This window comes from Hemicordylus capensis, chromosome 1, assembly GCF_027244095.1.
Source record: "Hemicordylus capensis ecotype Gifberg chromosome 1, rHemCap1.1.pri, whole genome shotgun sequence".
Lineage (NCBI taxonomy): Eukaryota > Metazoa > Chordata > Lepidosauria > Squamata > Cordylidae > Hemicordylus > Hemicordylus capensis.
The window spans coordinates 75,261,428-75,284,036 of record NC_069657.1 but is presented as its reverse complement, the minus strand read 5'-3'; the positions used below and the strand labels follow the sequence as shown (position 1 = coordinate 75,284,036).

The following is a 22,609-nucleotide window of genomic DNA, read 5'->3' as shown; positions in this document are numbered from 1 at the left end:
ACTGTCTGCAGTAAGTTATCTCCCTTAGGCAGTGCTTCTGATTGTATGCAAAAGGTCCCAGGTGCAATCCTTGGCATCGCCAGGCAGGACCTGGAAAGACTTCTGCCTGAAATCTTTGAGAGCTGCTGCCAGTCAGTAGGCAATACTGAGCTAGACGGACCAATGGTCTGACTTTGTAGAAGGTGGCTTCCCATTTCTATTCACTGAAACTTTTAATTGCTTAAACAGCTGGATTTCCCTCTTGGCCTACATGTTTGGGTTTGTTTTTTTGTTTTTAAATGGATTTACAGTATTCTGCCATTACTAAATTATGATTGCATTGGAATTATTTGGGTTCCAAAAGTTATGATTTATTTGCCCACCACTGTAGGCAACTTGTTGAAAGGGTGGCATATAAGCCATTAAAATGCTTCAGCAACAACTTTCTATGTTAATATTAAATGAAGTTGAACAGAACTTAAAATATGCAAAGCAAAAGTCATTTGAATTTGCAAGCAAACCAGGCAAGTTGTTGGCTTGGAAAATTAGAACTGAGAAAAAGAATAAGTATATATCCAAGATACTAACAAAAAATGGGCTTTCTTATGATGAAAGGGAAATAAAAAGAGAATTCTTTAGATACTATTCTGAATTATACAAAGGAAATAAAGTAGAAGATATAAAAATCGACCAATTTCTTAAGAAACAAAATATTCCAAAACTTTCTAAGGAACACATAGAAACGATGAATGCACTGATATCAATAATGGAAATAACAGAAGTAATAAATCAAATACTGCAGCCTTTGCAATGGACGATGAATGATATTTTGCAAAGAGGGATTATGCTGGAGTCTTGGAAGTATGCCAATATTGCAGTAATTCCAAAACCGGATCAAGATTTAACGCAAGTCAAGAATTATAGGCCAATCTCACTCTTAAACAATGACTATAAACTTTTTGCCGCCATCTTGGCAAGGAGAATGAAGGCTATATTAAGACTTTTTATTCATGAAGATCAAGCAGGTTTTTTGCCAAAACCGCAATTAAGAGATAATGTGAGAACAGTTTTGAACGTATTGGAGTACTACGAAAAACACAATGATAAACAGATAGCCATGATTTTTCTGGACGCAGAGAAAGCTTTTGACAATGTCTCCTGGCAGTTCATGTGGAGATTGTTCGATGCAATGGGAGTTGGTAATAATTTCATTAGAGCTATTAAGACAATTTATTCGGAGCAATATGCTAAAATTATTGTAAATGGGGAATTATCAGACAATTGCAAAATACAGAAAGGAACTAGACAAGGATGCCCACTTTCCCCATTACTTCTTATATTAGTACTGGAAGTGCTCTGTAGAAATATTAGAGAAGATGATCAATTACAAGGCCCAAAAACTGGGAAACAAGAGTACAAACTAAGAGCCTTTGCGGATGATGTAGTGTTTTTTTTAGAAAATCCACTGGAGAAGATCGGAAGACTCTTGGAAAAAATACAATAATTTGGCCAACTAGCTGGGTTTTATATAAATAAGATTAAAACAAAGGTGTTGACAAAAAATATGGATCAGAGATCTAAGGACAGACTTTTTGAAATAAGTGAACTGAAAGTGGAGGAAAAAATTAAATATTTGGGCGTCTGGTTGACAAATAATAACTCTGTTTTTAAATAACTATGTTAAAATATGGAATACAGTAAAAATCGACTTGCAAAGATGGTCTAGAATGAACTTATCTTTAATGGGAAGAATTTCAGTTGTGAAAATCAATGTTTTACCTAAAATGCTGTTTCTTTTTCAGACTATTCCTATAATTAATACTTTAACTTGTTTTAAGCAATGGCAAAAGGACATAACTAAATTTGTTTGGCAGGGTAAAAGACCAAGAATTAACTTTAAAAATTTAACAGATGCTAAAGAAAGAGGTGGTCTTACCCTGCCAGACTTAAGGTTGTATCTTGATGCTTTTTGTTTGACGTGGTTAAAAGAATGGATAACATTAAGAAATCCTAGAATACTTGATTTGGAAGGATTTGATAGAAGGTTTAGATGGCATTCATATTTGTGGTATGACAAAAGTAAAATACATAAAGATTTTCGGAATCACTATGTAAGAAGGAGTCTAATGAAAGTGTGGGTAAAATATAAAAAATGGCTGGAACCTAAAACTCCGTTATGGTTATCCCCGATTGAAGCTTTAGTACGTAAAGAGACAAATATGCAACCGCAATGGGGTACCTATAGGGATCTGTTGTGTTTTCAAGAAAAAGGCTGTAAGTTGAAAAATCTAATTGAAGTGCAAAATTTGGTCAGTAATTGGTTTCAGTACCATCAGTTAAATGAAGTTTTTAAGAAGGATTTCAAACTTGGATTTGAGGATCAAATGTCGAGATTTGAGAAGGAGCTATGTGAAAATGATGAAAAATTAGTGTCCAAGATGTATAGGCTGTTGCTTTTGGAGGAGACAAGAGATGAAGTGGTTAAAATGACTATGATACAATGGGCTCAAGATGTGGGTCATAATATAGATATGGCAGCTTGGGAAAAATTATGGAAAACTGATTTAAAGTTCACTGCATGTTACACTTTAAAAGAAAATTATTATAAAATGATGTACAGGTGGTATTTGACGTATTTGACGTCTAAAAAACTGGCAATAATGTATAAAAATGTTTCAAACAAATGTTGGAAATGTGGACATTGTGAAGGAACTTTTTTTCATATGTGGTGGTCTTGTAGGAAGGCAAAGGCCCTTTGGGACATTATATATAATGAGTTAAAGAAAATTATTTTTAATGACATCTCCTAAGAGCCCAGAATCCTTCCTGCTGGGAATAACGCAAGGAGAGTTTTCCACAAGAAATTTAACATTCTTCATGTATGCAACCACAGCGGCCAGAATAATATATGCACAGAAATGGAAGGACAATGAACTGCCCTCAAAAGAAGATTGGCTGATAAAAATTTTGGAATATGCGGAGATGGCAAAACTTAACAGTACTGATAAGAAATCAAAATTTGGAAGGTTTTAAAGAAGATTGGAAACCATTCTTACTGTACCTAAAGAACTATTTTCCTAATATTGATTTTTCAACAGGGTTTGAAATGTTGTAACATTAGCAGGTTGAGTAGACTAAAAATAGAGTTTGGTAAGGTATAGGATATATGTTTTGAATTATTATAGCAAGGGTTAATTGTATAGTTAGTGATTCGCGCTGACTGGTGAGCTGGAAGTCAATTTTTGTTTAATGTTTGATGTAATGAGATTTTCAAGATATTGTTAAAATCAATAAAAATTTAAAGCAAAAAAGAAAGAAAGAAAAAGAAAGGATGGCATATACAATCTATATAATTAATTCTCTTAGCCGGCACACGTGTCCTGAATTTGGCGGTGGAACTCTCGTGACACATTGCAAGAGTTCCAGCTGAGGAGAAAGAAAAAAACTGAGGTGGTGGTGGCGCGGCGGCAGCGGGCCGCAAAACGGCCAGAGGTGGCGGCAGTGGGATGGCCTGGCCTAGCCAGGCCGTCCTGGCTGAGGAGGAGGCGGCAGCCTCGGCTGGCCACCAGGAGGCGGCGGCGGCGAGACGGCCTGGCCAGGCCATCCCAGTTAAGGAGGAGCAGGCGGCCTTGGCTGGCGGAGGGTCCCGTTCCAAGTAAGGAGGCGGCGGCGGCCACGGCTGGGCGCTGGGAGCGGGAGGGAGGGGGGCAAGAGAGAGTGGGACGCGGGGGGACAGCTGGCCCCAAAGAGCGCACAGATGCTCTGTGCAGGTTGGCTAGTAAGAAATAAACCACAACCTAGTTATTTCAGTGCCTTCTTAAAGGTCTGCCATTTCATTAGTATTCCCTTCACATTAACTGTCCCATATTTACATGACTTTAGAAAACTTTCAAAGATTGCCCTGAAAATGAATCACTGCACAAGTCCTCTTCCTCTCCAATATTATTTTCTATTCAGCCTGCACATATCTGTTCTATTTCCAAAGCCAAGTTCATGAACTCACACAAAGTAACATTAAACTCCATTTGCCTATCCATCTGTCGAGAGCCTCCTGCAGTTTTCCCCTCTCTTCAATTTCATCTGCTGCTCCACTTATATCTCGCATCACAAGTGAGCACAAAGTTATACAGCCCCTTAATGTCCTATGCAGCACAATCCTATGCACTGAGTTCAATAGGAATTACTCCCAGGTAAGTGTGTACAGGACTGCAGCCCTAAACTGGTTTATAAGTTAGTCCAACCAAGCAACAGGGCTTCTTCCTTTAAAAATACTTATCAAATACAGTGTGCAAAAACCTAGCGTAACCAGTAGATGAGATTGATTAAGTGCTGTCAAGTCAGTGTTGACTCTTAGTGACCACATATATAGATTAGTAGTTTAAATATATTTAACATTTTAGCATTATGTTATTCAATTTAATCACTCTAAAGACTATATTATGAGACAATATGCCAGTTTTCAAGTCACTTGATTTTCACATTTTCCCTCCCTGGCCCCAGAACTTGGTGGGGCTCAAAGTATGTCGGGACAATAAACCAAGTTTGTAAATAGCCCCTTGCCTCCTCACCTGTGGCAAAGAAGATCTACTTCCAGACAGCCAGGAACTGATGCATTTGCAACCTAAAACAAAGGAAACTCTTTGTTTACAAGGCAGAAAGGTATGCATGGTCAGGCAGGCAAGCAAAAAAAAAAAAAAAAAAAAACAAAAACCAAAAAAAAACCCCAACCCATCCCTGGTAAACTCTTAAGACTTACTTGCAAGCTTGTAATAAATTCACTTGACTCTAATGGGCAGTATCCAGACTAAATAGTCACAACTAAGTATCACTGAATTCAAAGAGACAGATCATGATTCAGTGACTCAGTATCAATAGGACTTAGTCTGGAATGGATGCCTACCCTTATTTCAATTCTGTTTTACTGTGTTATCAACATCAGGACTGGATCAAATATCTGCATTGCTTCAATCCGAGCAGTGTGCTCCATTGGCCATGGAAGGAGAATGGTTTCAGCACAGGAGATTAGTAGTTGACAGGAAAATCCACCGCTTACTGATTTACTCTTTGGAGGTCACTCAAATTTACAAATTGCCTCTTTAAACAGCTCAAAGCTTTATGAGAAATACCAAAAATATTTAGAATTTTTGTAATGTCAGATGAGGTACCTAGCTGAAGCCTGGCATTTGTGCATTAGTCCCATTAGTTTCAAAGAGGCTACATCTGATTCCAGATCAGCCTTTCTCTACTTTTAAAAAAAAAAATCCAAAGCCCACACAGCTGTAGGTAAACAGTCCTAGTACCACTGTTCCCTCTAAGGCGTGCGCATGCTAAAAAGTTTTTGGATGTCCCCCCTCAGTTCATTTTAGATCCCACTCAGGTTGAATCAGGAAGGCCCCACTCTGAATGCAGATGTGCATACACTGCCTTAATACTGCCGCCCAGAACAAAACTCATTCCACAGAGAGAAGAAAAAAATTAGAGGGACCACTGCCTAGTACAATACCTTAACACTGAATTAGGATACAAAGGACTACAGGCTCAAATGATTTCAGGAAGCAGGGCTGAGAGCAAGACTTTCGTTCAAGGCACTGAAGAGCTGCTGCCAGCCAGAGTTTGCACTGCCAGATTACCTGGACCAATCAAATGGTTTGGTATACACTAGAAAGAAGAGCTGTTAGATTCATCTCCTTGTGCATGAAAGGGATGGGAAATGTGTGAGTCAAGTCTAACTATGGTTTACATTTGTTGAACCTGGCCAGCAGGTGCGTAGCTAGGGAAGAGGGGGCCTGTGTTCGCCCCTCTCCCTGGCGGCTCCTGAGAGTGAGGGACATAATGAAGAAAATAGGGAGGAATTGAACTGGGTGGGGGGCTCTCAGGAGCTGGTGGGCCTGGGCTCTTTGAACTCATCTGCTTAATTGTAGCTACACCCCTGCTGGTAAGTGTAAATTAGCTTCATGTACTCACATGGGATGCTAGCAGGCTCAAAGTTGAAGAACTAAGTCAAGGGTTTTTTAACACAGGTCTTTTGCATTATCAGTCTAAAAGAGTAACATTCATAAAGATGGAAGAACAAAGATGGTGTAACATAGTGGTTGAGTTATGAATCAGGACTTCCATGGTTCAAATCTCAACTCTGCCATAAACTTACTAGGTGGCCTTGGCCTCAATTTCCACTCCACAGAAAAGGAGGAAATTTTACCCAAGAGGGTTGTTGCATAATATATATGAAGCACTTTGCACACCTAAAAAGCACTATACAAATACTAAGTATTACAATTAACAAGAATATAAAACTAATTATTCCAGTTAGTACAGGCAAAATATAGCTATTTTTCGAAGCTTCACCTCCTGATTAAAAGCAGCCAGAATTTGAAGAACTGAAATGCAAATCAAGACTGATTTTTACAGAGCATCTCACAAGCTCACATCTGACTACAGAAGCATTTCTAAGGGTAGCACCACATAAAAGGCATCCACTTGAAAAAAGCCAGCAAAACAATAAAAAGGGAACCAAAGTGAAATCTTCAGATGTCTGCATCTTACTGGAAATCAGGGTGGATCTGATTTAAATCAAACTGATTTAAATCACGATTTAAATCACGATTTAAATCACGATTTAAATCACGATTTAAATCACGATTTAAATCACGATTTAAATCACTAGCAGGGTGGATAGAAATTTAAAAAAATCCGATTTAAATCAAAAAAATCCGATTTAAATCAAAAAAATCCAATTTTTTTGATTTAAATCAGATTTTTTTGATTTAAATTGGATTTTTTTTATTTTTATCCACCCTGCTAGTGATTTAAATCGTGATTTAAATCATGATTTAAATCAGTTTGATTTAAATCAAATCCACCCTGCTGGAAATGATTTCTTCTGCTTCGTTACTGTCCCAAAGGCTTCCAATTTTGCAGTATAAAAGTGATCCACTCATCCACTGTATAATCAAGATTTGGTATGTGGCATTAAGGAAGTAGCCTTAGGAAAGGTCACAAGTGAGCAGTTTACTGTTCTTGTCTTGTGAAGGTTTGTCCACATCATGAAGCTGCCATCTATTGTGACAGATACTGCTGAGAGCTCTAGAAGTGAACGGTAGGCTTGTACATGTATGTATGCATTAAATTAAATCTTAGCAAAATTCACTGCATATCCTCTTGTCTACATCAAGCCTGTCTCTAACCACATGGGCACATCAATCCAATTAATGGAATTCAACCAATTCAAGCCTTGTGAATAGTTAGCATGATTAAAATTCCTGCAGACTGCCTTCAATCCGACTTTTTCCTCCCACTCACCACCCACTGCTCTCTGAAGTGGGAAATGACAACAGCACAGCCTTCCTAAACACTGGAGGTTTGAGCGAGGAGGAGGAAACTTTTATTAAAAATATTCTGCACTTTATGTACAAAAGGTACAGACTAGCCAAACCAAAGAATGGGGAGCAGGGGGGAGGCAAGGAATATCATCCACTATCCAGACAGACAGACATACCCCACACACCAGCTAAAGCAGGCCTGATCAACTTAGCCCCCCCCCCAGTTGTTTTTGGACTACAACTCCCATAATTCCCAATGAATGGTCCCTCTAATTTTTCTCATCTCTGTGTGGAATAAGTTTTGTTCTGGGCGGCAGTATCAAGGCAGTGTGTGCATACTGCATTTCAGAATGGGGCCTTCCTGATTCAACCTCAGCGGGATCTAAAATGAACTGAGCGGACATCCAAAAACTTTTTAGCATGCTCACGTCTTAGAGGGAACACTGTCCCCAGCCACAGTGGCCAATAGCCAGGGATTATGGGAGTTGTAGAATAACATTTGCAGGAGGATCAAGGTTGAACATCCCTGAGCTAAAGTCATTCCACCACAATGAATCCTGGTGATCTGTCTGTAAGTTAAAAGTATTCAGGAAGTCTAGACCAGGGCTACTCAACTTCAGCCCTCCTGCAGATGTTGGCCTACAACTCCCATAATTCCTGGCTATTGGCCACTGTGGCTGGGGATTATGGGAGTTGTCGTTCAAAAACTGCAGGGGGCCTAAGTTGAGCAGGCCTGGTCTAGACTCACCCTTTCTCTCTCGATATATAGATAATCCTCGTAGTACAATGGTGTCCGATATATATGCCACAAGTCAAGCTCAAGCTGCAAAACCATGTGCATGTGGTGTTTACCTGTAGTTCACTGTTGCAGCAGTGCTGGAAAGGCAGGCATGGAGTGTAGGCCTTACTTACACAGTGCTATAGCCAGGTTCATAGATCCTCCTACTCCTGTCCTGGAGCACCAGAAACCTCTACGCCTAAGCCTTGGCCAACACGGCTTCCATAAATGAAAGTAGCTTGAAGCTGTAGTCAATACTCACTGGCTAACAGGATAACTGCCCTTTATTTTTAGAGTCAAACTAGACACTGTGTTAAGCATGTGCTTCACACCAACATGCTAGCTTTGCTTTGTTTTAATCTAAATAGCACTCACATCAGTGCCCAACCCCTGAAGGGGTCCATGGAATGGGCTGGTGGTGGGCTTTAACTCTGTCCCTACCACGATCCCCCCATCTGTGTACTCCTCGTAGGGGGCCTCTATTTACCCTATGGGGAAAATCCACTATTTCTGGTGCCTATTGGGGGACGGGGGGTGGATTGAGGACATGCTGAGGTGGAAAGTTGAAGCCCCACCACCACCCATGCAGGTTCCAATCTGGGTGTTAGTTTTAAGAAAAACATGCATGTAAATGCGAAGATGTACTTAACCCAAAATGTAATTGGACCCTCACTAAACCTATTAAATGTTTTGATGTGTTGGTCTATGCCTGTCACTAAGCCTGATCATAAGACTGAGATAACCATAGGCCTCCAGGTTATCACTGTGGATTGGTCGGAAATATTTCACTTCTTACATGCCCCTGGCAATATGGATGCCCTCCCCATACCTTGGAAAAATGAACTGAACCAGAGAGATCTTGCATTTGTTTGCCCCACAGTGAACTCCATGTCTGAGTGGGAATTTGAACCTGGGTTTCCCCTATATCAGAATCCCCTCACCATCTAGGGGAAAAAGAAGTTCGGATCCTAATACTGTTTCCCTTTTTTGCTTCACAACTCCACAGCTGCCACCGCAATACTTGTTTTTGCAAAGAGAGGGGAACTAAAGCATTACAAATTATGAAACATAGTTTAGGCTGCTCTTTAGTTATTCAACAGTCACAGCTTTTAGGAAGGGGAGGGGTGCCAGCCCTACCCCCAACTTGGCACAACACCTACTCTTCTAGCATCTAACAAAAATGTGTGGGCTTACCCTTATTTATTCTTCATTTCAATGCCACCACTTTTGTCATTCCTCTCAACCCCTTTAACATGCTCTAGCAACTGGCAGGTTAGAAAGAGGAACAGTATGGTGGCATTAGAGGGTCAAAGTAGCAACAAATGTGACTCAGAGTGGCATTCAGCCAAGTACCTTACACAAAAGGGCTCTGTGTATTTAAAGTGACATGTCAACGTAACCTGTCTCCCCCTTTACGCACTTTTTGTAAAAACTGCTTGCAAACCTGAGTGCAATTTTTTTTAATGCTTCAGGAAACTTTGTCAGAATTTGCTGCAAAATTTTGTGCTGTAGAATTTGTAAAAGGTATTGCTGCAAAAACAAACCAGAATTTTGAATAAGAAGCAAATCTCTCAAGACTATTTATTACAAACAATTGGTAGGTGCCATTGGGGGGATTAGGTAGCAATCTTTATACTGACCATTGCTCAAAAGTAAAAATTGGGAAATCCTACCATCAATCTCAACTTGACAGCAGATGCAAACTTTGGTGATGTCATATGAATGGAGGAGGGAAGATCATTATAAGATTGTGTACAGGAAAACAAGCAGCAAGTAGAACACAATGGGAAGGGAAAGGGTGGGGAAGATGGGGTGGCAGAGAGGTCCAGCCTTCTAGTTCTAGAGAATGGGAAAGCAGCACCACAGATTGCATTTCAGCAGAACTAGATTTGTGGGGTTTGTTTTGTCTAACTACTTGATGTTTTAGAAATTACTCTGACAAATGAGATCTGCTTAAGTGAGCCAGAAGCATTATGGATTGTTATGAGAAACGCCAGTAATTTGAGTCTGGTATGATAAGCAGAACCAGAAGAAGATAATCTATATAATTCTGACATTAACATACATATTTTTGCCTTTTGGAAACTGGTTAACTGCTAACAATTGAGAGCTGTTAACTAGGCTATTTTAGGCTCTTCTCTTTGGAGCTGCCAGGAAGGTAGTTGCTAGCAACAGAAAGTATGTTTACGCAAACCATGCAGGGACTGCAGCAGGCCCTGGAATTGGATAACATGGAGTTGGCCATAAGTTATTCTTGTACTTGTGTTCATGTAGCTACTACAATAATTCTGTTTCCACCAAGAGCAAAAATAAAACTAGCAAAAACAAGCTAAAACTTGGGAAACCAGAGATACCTCCCAAGTAATCACCTCTCTCTCTCTCTTTTTCTTTTTGAGGGAAGGGGGCAGCAGAGGAGTCCACAAAAGTTGCCAGACTGTAGCAGAGTATTTACACGGCAGAGGTCATCTCTGCTCCCTCCTGGACTTTCCACTTCAGTACAAATCAGTATCTGGGCCAAGGGTGAGAAACAAGGCAGGCTTAAGCTTGTACTCTGTTTGGTGGATTAGAATTTGAAGGCTAAGCAGATTCACTATTGGCACCACTGTTCCCTCTAAGGTGCATGCATGCGCGCACTAAATCCCAGGCCCCTGCGCAGAAGATTCTGGTGGGCACACAGTCTCTGCTGCGCCCTCCACCCCGTTTCCCCCCTCCCCGGCCGGGAAGATTGCTGAGCTTTCCACCTCCTTGTCTGGGTTGAAGACAAGGTTGAAGGAGGACCATGGGAGGTGGGGTGTGTGTGTGTGTGTGTGTCTGTGCACGGGGGTTGGATGGGGCCAGTTGCTCTCCCACTGCTCAGTGAAGAAAATCACCACTTTTAAAAGGTGCCTCTTTACTCAGTTAACAGGGGGAAATTAAACATAACAGCCTATCTCTCCCTGAAATTTACATTTTGATTCTACTATCAAGTATAGTACCAACTACTAAAAATGTCCATTAAGATGCTCAGAATAAAAGGGCGCCTCACAAGTGACTATATTTCAAACCTTAAAAATCTGTAAACTGAACACCATCCAGAAATAACCTGAAACCAACATAAGCTGTAGATGTGATGAGCTACACCTCATATATCCCCCGCAACCAAATAATCAGGAGTCCAGGTAGTAATGTTCTGCACCTACTGATGCTTTGAAAGTATCTCCAAGGAAAGAAGGGCTGTACAGATTTAATTACATTCTATATAAATTATGGTGGCATTGGCAAATGTACAACGTTCACAAGGACACAGTCTTAGTTGTATCACAGATTTTAAAAGGGATTTTCATAACTGCCACAAGGGTATCTATAAGTCCACAATAATATACCTTAGGAGCAAAAGGCAAACAAGTCCCACAAATGGAGGAACTAAAAGTGAGCCTATTACTGCTTTCTGCTGCTTGTTCTATTACCTCAACTTCTTTGAAGGATTCAGCCAGTCAGTTCATTTCTGATCAAGAAATTAGAAGGCCACAGTTTAGTGGAATGCAAAGATTCTTCACACATTATAAAGCACCAGCCACCACACAAAAATATAGTTAACTGAATATAATAGATATACTCTTCAGCTAAAGTGAAGCCCCTCTGAGTCATATTGATTTACAACTAAACACCAACTGAAAACAATGGGTCCTAAGTGTACTTAACTTTGGCTGGATTAAACCAAATGCATATATTTTACAGTAAGGCTGAAGTCACACTTATCTGGGAGTAAGTCTCAATGAACTCAGTGGGACTTTCTTCTGCATATGACAACTAAAACTATTATATTTCCTTTTAGATTGTGAGCTCTTTGGGGATAAGGAACCATCTAATTATTTTTCTATGCAGTCTGAGCACTTTTGTTGAAAAGTCGAATATAAGTATTTGTTGTAGTAGTAGTAGTAGTAAAACTGCATCGAGTCCACTGCCAAAGCACCATCCAAACATTTAACTCCTTATGCCTTAAGGAGCAGATCAACCTCATCTCCATAAAGAAGAAAAGGGATGCACCATCCAAGATTATAACTGCTTCAGTATGTAGATATGGGCGAATAGGTTTCCCATGAAGAATTTATTTCGCACATTTATATCCCACTCATCCTTCAAGGAGCTCTGAGTGGTGTCCATGCTTATTTTTATTCTCAAAACAACCGTGAGGTAGGTTAGGCTGAGAGATACATGACTGGCCCAGAGTCACCCCGTGAGTTTTATGATTGAATGGGGATTCGAATTCGGGTCTTCCCGGTCCTAGTCCAACACTAACCAGGACAATTACGTTCTCCTTACCTACATCATTTTCTCCATCTTACTATACAGTAGCTATTTATGAAACAGATTAACAGACTGTGGAATGACACTGCACTATTTTGTAACCTATATATCTGTTCTGCTTGGCTCTAAGTTTATGACCAAATACAATCAGCCATCTAAAGCCAAGTGTTCCATCTCCATGGCAAAGCCAGAAATTAAATTAGGACAAATGACTGCATTTGTGATCTGCAGGTCAATTCAGATGTCATAAAAAACCTGAAATCCAAGTCTACCACATCTGAAGCTGAATGAGTGCATCCATACGGCTATGAACACAGCAAACATTAAAATTCAAGTTCATTATTTTAAACAACCAGGAATAATTACAGTGTCTCTGTGCACATCCAACAGTCTTCTGTAAAACAGCAGCAGCTAAGGCTAAGAAAAGTTGTTTCTTGTTAACCAGACCTCAGTTCTACATTGAACCTTGCTCACCATATGCACTACCCCAGTCCTGCACCTTATTTACAAATGCCCTACATTTGTGGCAAGCAGGAAAGGTACTTCCCCTTATGGCAATCTAAGGACACTCATATAGTATTCCAGGATATCTATCAGTTCCTTTTGAAATATTTTGCAGGGCTTCAGGAAGCACCACTGATAAAAATCATTTTCTTTACTTGAGGTTTTTTTTAAGTGTTAAATGTTCTGTTACAGTAAGTGTCCTTTTATAAAGATCTTAGTTTAAAATGGAATCTGAATTCAATACACACATTAAAAAGACTACATTTACTCTGAAAACTCAGTTCATGACCCTTTATCAAATCAAACATATTTAAAGCCCGATTTGTATGTAAAAGGAAAAAATCAAACAGAAAAATATTTAATTTTGCAAGTCAAACATTATAAACACTTCAAAGACTACCAACCAATACAGGTTCAGGTGAACCCCATTATCCACAGGGGTTTCATCCTGAGGGAGATAATGGAACTGTGGATAACGGGGTATTGAAGTCAATGGGATGGGGGGGTTAGGTTCCTTGAGATGGTTGGCCCTAAAATGAGAAAACCCATGAAAAAAGGCAAACAAAATGGCCTACTGTGTTCCACGGCCCTCCAGCTGTCCAGGAATGCCCCTCCTAACTCCCAAACCCCCAATTTCCCCAAGAAAAATCATGGGGGAAATTACTTTTTTTTTTAACCCCAAATGAGCCACAAAATGGCTCCTATTGACAAAATAGCAGCCAGAAATTATCTCTGAGGTCATTTCCAGCCATCTAGGAACCACAGATGTGAGTTTCAACCCTTTTGTATCTGCAGAAAATGAAGTTGGGTGTCAATTAAGACACTCGTGGATACATGATACTGCATATAGCAAGGTCCACCTGTAATGACTCCCCATTCCCACAGCAACACACTGTTTTGGCCAGTAATTACCAGCCTTGTTCCAGTAACTTCATTGCACTTAACCCACAGTCCTAACTACTGGCTTGAGGCTCATGTTTTCAGCTATATGATCTTTCTTGGTATCCTTGTATATATATTCAGAAGACCTTTAACTTCACAATTGCTGCTGTGAAGTGAGTTTCCCCCCAACCGTTTTCATCCCTAGGCACACCTAAATAGAATAAAAATACCATGGCACACTGATTCCCCCATCCTGCCCGCATGCACACTGTTTTTATGTGTGGCACTGGCAACAAAGCTGCCACACAATTTTTATTGACTTTTTCCTTCCTCCTCTTTGTTCTTATATAATTTCCATTCATATTCATAGCCATCTCTCGTATCCCTCCTAGAGCTGATTCACCACAGAATGCACCAGGAACGACAGGTCACTCCTTGAGCATAAGGGAATTAGCCAGCTCTGGAAGTGGGATGCTTAACTTGCCCATTTATCTGGGAAGCACACATCCTTCCTGGTACATTATGGCACAAATCAGGTTCAAAAGCAGTTTAAACTCTCCAGTTTTGGAGCTGTCTCAGAGCGAGTCAGTAGATATGTGCACGGAACTGGCGGGAGGTGGTTCGATGGCGGCGGGTGGGGTGGGGGGGAGTTGATAACTTTAAGGGCGGGGGAGGGCGCACTTACCCTCAGAGCTCAGTTTTCTCTAAGTCCCTCAGGGCAGCAGACTACCCTGCCGCCCCATGGCCCTCTTTACCGGAAGTACTTGATGCACCTGTGTGCGACATGTGCACCCAACCTTTGAAAGTACGTTGAGTACTTCCGGTTACTTCCAATAAAGACGGCAACAGGGTGGCAGGGAGTTAAGCCGCCACCCTGAGGGACTTTGAGGAAACCAAGCCCTGGCAGGCGAAACACGGGGGGAGGGGGTGCACCCTCCCCCACCCTTAAAGGCATACACCCCTTGCTGTCAAACCTTCAAACCGACCAGTGTTTGAACCTGTTCAAAGGCCCGTAAAAGGGTCGTGCACAACCCTATGAGTCAGCACGGCACACCAGCCAGTGTCCTGTGACACACTAGTGTGTCATGGCATGCTCATTGGGAAACACCACTCTAAGCCGATATTTTTCATTGGGTTACCATGAGCTCTTGTTCAGGAAATATATCAATTTAAGTTGCCTTCTTTCCTCTGAGTCACTTTGATTTAATTCCATCTACCTCAAAAACAAATGCAAAGAACTGAAAATACACTAAGATTCCCAAACTGGGGCACTGATTCTCTGTGTAACAAAGGTAGTGGTGCATACGATACGCCCCAGGAATGCAGTAAGAAACAGGTTGGTGAATACTTTAGCACCCTGGCTTTCTAGCAGACAGTACCAGTTACTAGAAATCAAAGGCAAGGCATCTAAGTGGGGTAAGGGTAAGCAAATCTGAGTGTTGCAGCATACAGATCCATCTCATCATTCCAAATGAATAGAGGTGCAAAAAACTCACATTAGAAATTTCCACCAAAAATTATCATAGTTCAGCATCTATAACATAGAATGCTGCAGCCAATTTCCCCAGTTGGTTCCCAATGACTCTACTGGACACAGAGTTCAGCTATCATTCAGGCCTTTTATCAACACCAATATGACAAGGCAGACTGTCATCAAATTCATTCTTTAGTAACCCAACGCCTGAAGCTTGTGGAGTTTGCATATAATTTCTGAAGAGAAAATATAGAAGGGTGTCATTCCAATCAAATCACACCTACGAAAGCATAATGTCTTCTCTCTTCCTCATTCCAAATATGACTAGGAAAAAATCAGAATTAAAATATCAGACAGTTCACAAGTAAGGTTACCAATGCATATAAGAATATGGATATATAAGCAATGGTTGATTCTTGCTCCAATTCTTTCTCTACCCAGGACTAACCAACCACTGAGTACTGTACATGTTAAAGTCTTAAGAATAATTCCAAAAGATCACTGCTAAAAATTTAACATCTTTCAGAAAAGAGTTCTGCACTAAAACACAACTTACCCCCTAACGCCTGCCATAAAATTCTGACAACATAGTAAGCCATCCCTTTAATCAAGGTTTTAAAAGGACAGAATGTACTTCACTGAAGCATAAACTCAAGAGCTTCCACTCTTGAGGCCTATTTTCCAAGTAGATCACTGGCTCCTCCATTTTCTCATTTCTGGAACGAGCGTGTGGTCATATTTCTTTAGTACAGTATCGTTTTTTCCCCTCTCAAATGTTTACCGACACAGAACCCTGCCCACATCAACTTAGCCCCTGCCAGTTTAGTATGGAGGATGTGCAAGCAGTGCTGACGAAGCCTGTGGGACAATGCACATGAGTGTGTCCAAGAACATGTTAAAGCTGCACTCTGCACAGGAAGATGAGCAATGGTATGCAAGCTGTCCTTCGTGAAACTTAGCTATCAATTTATTTTTTAGGAAACCTGGATTAGCCCGAGGAACCCACAATTCCCCAGTAATGTTTGAACAACTAATGCTTTAGTGGTTAAATAAGCAGACTCCAAAAAAGTGGTCATTTGGTCTGGGTTTTGCTCACTGAAAATACTGTAATGATAATAAAGGATCACTTTTGCACAAGCATGCTAGCACACACATTCAAAATCAATATGTTTATCTGTATACAGTATTACAGAGAAAGTGGGATTATGTCCCTCAATCTCTTTCCTTCATTCACAGTAATCTAGAAACAAGTTCAACTCCATGATTTCAAATTCAGCAGATACAAAAGTTTCTACACACATGAAAACATGCAGAAGTCTCCCTGTCAAAAAAAAAAAAAAGAGAGAGAGAGACAAAAACCTAAATACAGCTACCAGCAAGATAGTTATGTTTTATCTACTGTTCTTGCAGGCATGGTGACTAATTCTTTCTGCAAAACAACACTGGAATTAGTCCAAACTCTCAGGTAAAGAAACATATTAATGTTGCCTATCTCAGAGCCAAACATGTGTACACTTTCAGGATGCAATGCTGTCAAATACAAAAGGACCAATTATGTTCCTTTAGTTAATAGCAAAACTCTCATTGATTCGCACAGCAACTAGAGCAGGTCTGATGATGTCATCAGTGACAACTATAGCCATATGCCCTGGCCAGTCACTATGACTGTGATTACACAGAGCTTTCAACATTACCGAAACCTCCGCAATCCACCAGTAGCAGGAGCAATATGAGATCAAGATTCTGTGATCCAGAAGTCACCTGAGTTTTAGATGATAGCTTGGTTCTTTTCATATCCCATTTCTAATTCCTGTAAGGTTTCTGAACACAAATAATCTTGAAGAAAGCTATCGACAGGAAGGCATTCTATAGGTTTGCTGCTTCTTCATCTCTATGGGGTGCAGTGATCAATTAACGCATAAACAGCACATTTAAAGATTTTTAAAGAAATATTATTGTTCTCCAGTTCCATTTCCTACACAAGGCATTAAAGATCTAAAAACACAAGGGCAGCAAGTACATACATAATGCACTCAACTTTGATGCTCAAGAAAAACCAAAAATAAATAACTTTTCTGGTCAACCCCAAACTCAAATCTAGTAAAACGAACTTGCAGCCCATATCTACACAAATGAGGGGAACGGAGGAAGAGAGAAAAACAAACATGCAATTTTTATAGTAGAAAATCTATACTAGGAAGTTATAAAATGATGGCAGGCGTGGCAGGGGGCACGGAATCAACCCCCACCACGAAGTAAGATCATCTAGAAACAAGGGAGGGGACTAGTAGGAATGAGTTGAAGGGAGCAAATCCTGCACAGCTTCTACCTGCTTTCAGACACAAAGCAAGCTTAACATTCTCATCCTGGTATTTACTATTAATCAGACTGAAAAACCACGGGATTAAAGTTTTACCGGGGAGGGGGGAGAGTGGTTGCAATAGCGACGCGTTTTAGAATAGAATTTCATCTGATGACAAGCCGTCAAGGCAATTCGAACTCTTTCCACTTTTCTCCTATCCGTAGCTTCCCACAAGTGAACTGGCGCTAGAATGCTCCATCTCTCTCATTTCCCGGTTCTGAGGGGAGGAAACCTTCCAACCGCGGCAGCCCATTAGCAATGCCGAACTGCGTAGCTGCACAAACAAGAGCAAGGCAACGCACGTATTATGCAGACGGTTTAAAGAAACAGGAAAGCAAACAACAAAGTTCCCTCAGGCCCTCGGTTCCCCCGGACCCCGCTCCTAAACCCTTCTTCTCCTTGCAAATATTTCACGGCTGCAAGCACACTTTCCACATGTTGCGGTTACTTCCACCGTTGCAGCATAATGTTGCACAGAAACACGGGGGGGGGAGGGGAGCCTCCGGACTTCGCAGGCGCTCTCCATTTCAAACTTACCTCCTTGTTCTCACGCGCGAAATGAAAGTAGGGTAATTCCCATCGCTGCTCTTTGCTTTAGGTTCCTCTACAACGAGCCGCAATCCGAGAGAAAAAGAAGGTCTGAACCGATCTCCAAAGGCCACCCGGAAAGACAGACGGAAGTTTTCTTGCAATCGCCAGTATCCCGTGCAGTTGTCAACCAGCAGCTCAGCTTCCTTTCTGAGCCCCAAGTCCTGCAGTATACCTGGCTGGCATAAAGAGCCCGGGTCTGATCTCCCTCTCCACCAACCGCCCGCTGCAGTGTCAGGATTGCAAGTCTCTGAGTCACAGATTTGAGATCACAGCTTGGGGAACAGAAGGGGGGCGGAGGGAGAGCCAGCGAGAGAACCCTAGCTACGAAGGCGGCAACTGCTGCTACTGCGGCGGCGGCAGGCTTTTTTTTTTCTTCTTCTTCTCCCTTTCCCCTTCTGAGAACTAAGAGATTGCACAACTGCCAGGCAAGGAAATTAGGAGCAGCCAGCTCCTGCAAAACACATACGCTCTGCAACAGAAGTAAAACCAGCTCTACCACTTCATCAGCACAACTGCGTCCTGCTCAGGCTCCCCCACCCTACAGCAGGCCTAAGTCACGCCCATTTCCTGTTGCCATATTAGGCGAAGAACTTCTTTTTTTTTAAAACTACCCTGTGTAACTCAACACTATGTGTGCCTCTCTCTCCCCACAACCAGCCCGTCTGTCAGTCCAGCCAAATGTTTAGTTGGCAGGAGCATCCAGTTGCTCTGGCACGCGTTAGCATCTCTCGATGGAGCTACAAGGTCAGGGGAAGAGCCTAATCACGTTACCGCAAACACTGTTTTGCCAGGAATAGCGCTGACTTTCATTCCCCACCTAAAGAGAGACTCTTACTTTTTGGCCTCCGCTTTTATAGGCTTAGCCAGTAAATCATGCGTATGCGCCAGAAACATTAAGCAAGAACCGAATTAAAACGCCGAGAACTCCTCACTGGAGGTAGGAAATGGAAGGGCGAGGGAGGAACAAAAACCTTCAGCGGGCCGTAACTGCGGGCCTGCACGGGCTCTCTGGTTACTAAGCACATAGCCCGTGCAGGCCCGCAGTTAGCGCAGATTCCTCGATTGCATGCAGCAACCGTGCAGTCCATTCTTGCCAAACTCGCGCCGCTTCGCTCAGTGGAACTTACTCTCAAGTAAGTGTGCACAGGATTGCAGCCTCAGTCATGCACAAAATGATGCACGCACCGATGTGAACGCAAGCCCAGTTAAACCAGTTTGTCCCAGAAATGTCCCAGTATTTATAGTACTGTCTTTTTGCACGCAGACTTGGAAGACGCACACGGGCCGGCGGAGGAAAGCAAATCTCTCCCCCCCCCGCCCCCCTTCTCTCGCGCACACGTATACAGTAGGAAGCAGGGTGGGCCAGCGGCAGAGAGTATAATACAGCGTTAGATTTGAGTGTCAGGCCTCCTAGCGGCTTTGCCATGACTCATCGCTTGTTCTTGTGCAACAGCTCCAGCTTCTTTATGTATATGAAAGAAGGCTTTTGAGAACTACATTAGAATGTGGTTCGAGTTCTGTACTGTAAGACTGTCTTCTAACTACCACCCACTAAGTAATCTGTACCTCCCCCCCCACACACACACACTCTTCGGATTGCATCTGCAGCTTGCACAGCACGCTCGAGATCCCTGCAACAGCCCTTTACTACAAGCGTGAAAGGTGTATGCATTGCAACTGAATGCAAGAGGAAGAAATGGTGATATGGCAGAAACAGGAAGAAAGAAATCCATTCGCTGGTGTTCTGGTTCCTGGAGGTGGGGGCGGGGGAGCAAGATGGGCCTCGTAACAGCTGGGCAGGAATTCTCTCATGTGCTATCTTGCAACTGCATTCAACACATTCCTAGTGCTGAGAAGTGCCAAACTTGGAAGCCCAACACTTGTTAGACAGATACTTGTAGTCAGGAAGTTTGGAAATCTACTTTAAAGCAAGTATGGAAATGTCAGTTTTTGCAGCTACAATAAACTATGCAAATTAGGATAGTTTAGAGTAGCTTTGGATGAAAAGTTACCATGGTAAAAATGCATATTTGGATCTCAGCAATCATCTGTTCTATAGTAAATGGGCAAAACAGGTACACCAAACACCATTCGAGGATCACAGGTCAGTTGCTGCTGGGCGGGACTACCTCATATTTGCTGATTGCTGGGATTCTTGCAAAGAATGCTGGAATAAGTGAACTTTGGTTGGATCCAACAAATCAGTTCTTATGTACTTAAGCAAGAATGCATACGAAGGATTGCTGAACAGAAATTATTATGCTCTCTACAGAACAAAGGTATACACTCTGATTGACAGACTAATGCTGAACTGACGCATGCTGTAGGGGAGGGGCGATTTTTGCTCATTTCTCCTTCCCACTGAAGCCCACTGTGCCTCCTGAAAATATGTCCCCAAGGATCGTATGTCAGGGACATGTTTTCAGGCAGCACAGTGGACTTCAGACGGAAAGGAAGATTGGCAAAACTGCCCTGCCTCCATAGTGCCAGCACATTAGTCTGGATGTCAGCCCCCTTTTTTGGTAAATTTAGCACATCTCTGGAGGAATTCTTTTCTAGTCAGGGCCAGTCAACAAAAAGCATTTATTGGAAAAAATTGTGTTCAACCACCCGCTAGCTAGGTAGCCCTCTCACCTTTATTGTGGCAGCAGATGCAAGTTCCTTCCGTTCTCAGTGGGCCACTGCCAACAGCAGCAGCAGCACTCGATCCAGCAGTGACTGCCTGCCCTGTCCCCCCCCCCCCCCCGCATGATGCCAATGCTATGTTGCAATGCTGTGTGGAGAACTGTTGCGGGAAAGAACATGGCATGTAGCAACTACAACACAATTGCTGCTGCCTTGTCAAAAATGAAAGAAACTCTTGTCCACTGCCATATTAAGGTGAGATTCATCAAAGGCCCTCCTCAAGCCTGGAGCTAGCCCTGATTCTAATAAAGACATTGATTTTTTTAAAAGCAAACCACACACATACACACCCACGCCCATCCTCGCTTACTACTCCTAGTCTAACTCAGTCTAACTGTGGCAGTTGTTCTCCAAGCAGAGGAATTTCCCAGCCCAGTAACCCAGATACTTTATACCAGAAACCGACACAACACAAAGCATTAACATGCAAAGCATGCACCATGCCTTATGGCTTCTAATACATATGGTACAGTGCTATATCCCATCTTTAATTCACTTATAAAGTGGCTTACATAAATCATAGCAATTAAATACATGAACATGCTATCCAGTGTGTGTTTGTATGAATGAGATAGGCACAGGGAATAGCCCCAGATATTTAAACAAAGTTTTCCATTAGTTAAGAACATAAAACAAGAACAGCCTTGTTGCATCAGGCCCAAGGCCTATCCAGTCCAGCATCCTGTATTCCACAGTGGACTACCAGATACCTCTAGGAAGCCCACAGACAAGAGATGAAGGCATGCCCTCTCTCCTGCTGTTGCCCTCATGCAAAGGATCCACACCAAAGAAGTAAACTTGACAACTTTCCAAATATAGGGTTAAGCACTTGAATGCAAGTCTTTGATGGACAAGAGCCAAGGATTACAATCTTCCAGTAAGTAAAATGAAACAACCTAGTGACACGCATTCCAAACCAACTAAAAACCCCAGGATCCTGAAAAAGAAAGCCAAGAGTTTGCAGCCCTAGTAAATAAGGGCCCAAGGGTTCAGTGTCAAAGGGAACTACAAGACCCCACAGCATGGTTCTACATTAATTTAAAGGGATCTTGAATGTTAAAAACAGCATGTTTTAGCACACACAAAAAGCAACATTGATAATTACTTACTGACAGAAAATATTTCCCTCTCAGTTCTATAATACTTGACAAAATAACTTGGAAGAGAGCCTGTGGGAACAATTCTGTGAGTAACCCCCCCCCCACTTTCAATCATGCAAAAGAGTAACAAAGAAGATAAATGGAGGCTCCTTGAATTAACAGAGCATTTACAAGTCGGTGAGAGAGACAGATACATTCTCCATACAAAGCAGGATTCCAAACCGTGTTATGAAAAGTGTCTAATTAGGAACCAATTCTACATTTTTCATTGTGGAAGTGTGAAAATACACTCTTTAGAAGGAACAAGAGAGGTACACTCTGAAGAAAGCCATTTGTAGAACTATGGCTATTTCTTAGTAGGAGCAAGCAGCCTTCCCCCCAAAAGTGAGTAATACACCTTACTGTCCAAAGGAAGACCAAGCATTTTCCTCTTACTACTAGCAGCTACAACTAACATACCATATGTATTTCTGTATTTTATCATTGGCTCTACTGTAATATTCTTTAATCACCCCAGTATGTTTACGGCATACATTTACTATAACCATCCACCCACACACCAGGCAGGGTAATCCTGGGAGACCCTACTTCATGTTCTCCCATTCCCTGATAGATAGAATACAGGGCCTTTTCAATGTTGTCACCAAG

At 41.8% G+C, this 22,609-nt stretch overlaps 1 protein-coding gene across 12 annotated transcripts in view; it reads right to left on the bottom strand.

Annotated features, from left to right (window-relative positions):
* The window catches only part of MIDEAS (mitotic deacetylase associated SANT domain protein), a 117,495-nt gene that overhangs the window by 61,234 nt on the left and 33,652 nt on the right, over positions 1 to 22,609 (bottom strand). For 2 of the 12 annotated variants that reach the window (XM_053286095.1, XM_053286099.1), the window contains exon 2: positions 4,548 to 4,600. The exons of 2 other annotated variants lie outside the window; for them this stretch is intronic. The gene's annotated coding sequence lies outside the window, so the exon portion shown is untranslated. Of the gene's footprint in view, positions 1 to 4,547; positions 4,601 to 10,445; positions 10,480 to 11,522; positions 14,285 to 17,639; positions 17,860 to 18,122; positions 18,913 to 22,609 lie in introns of those variants that run through there. 8 more of the 12 variants (XM_053286094.1, XM_053286098.1, XM_053286105.1 and 5 more) reach the window with 8 other exon arrangements.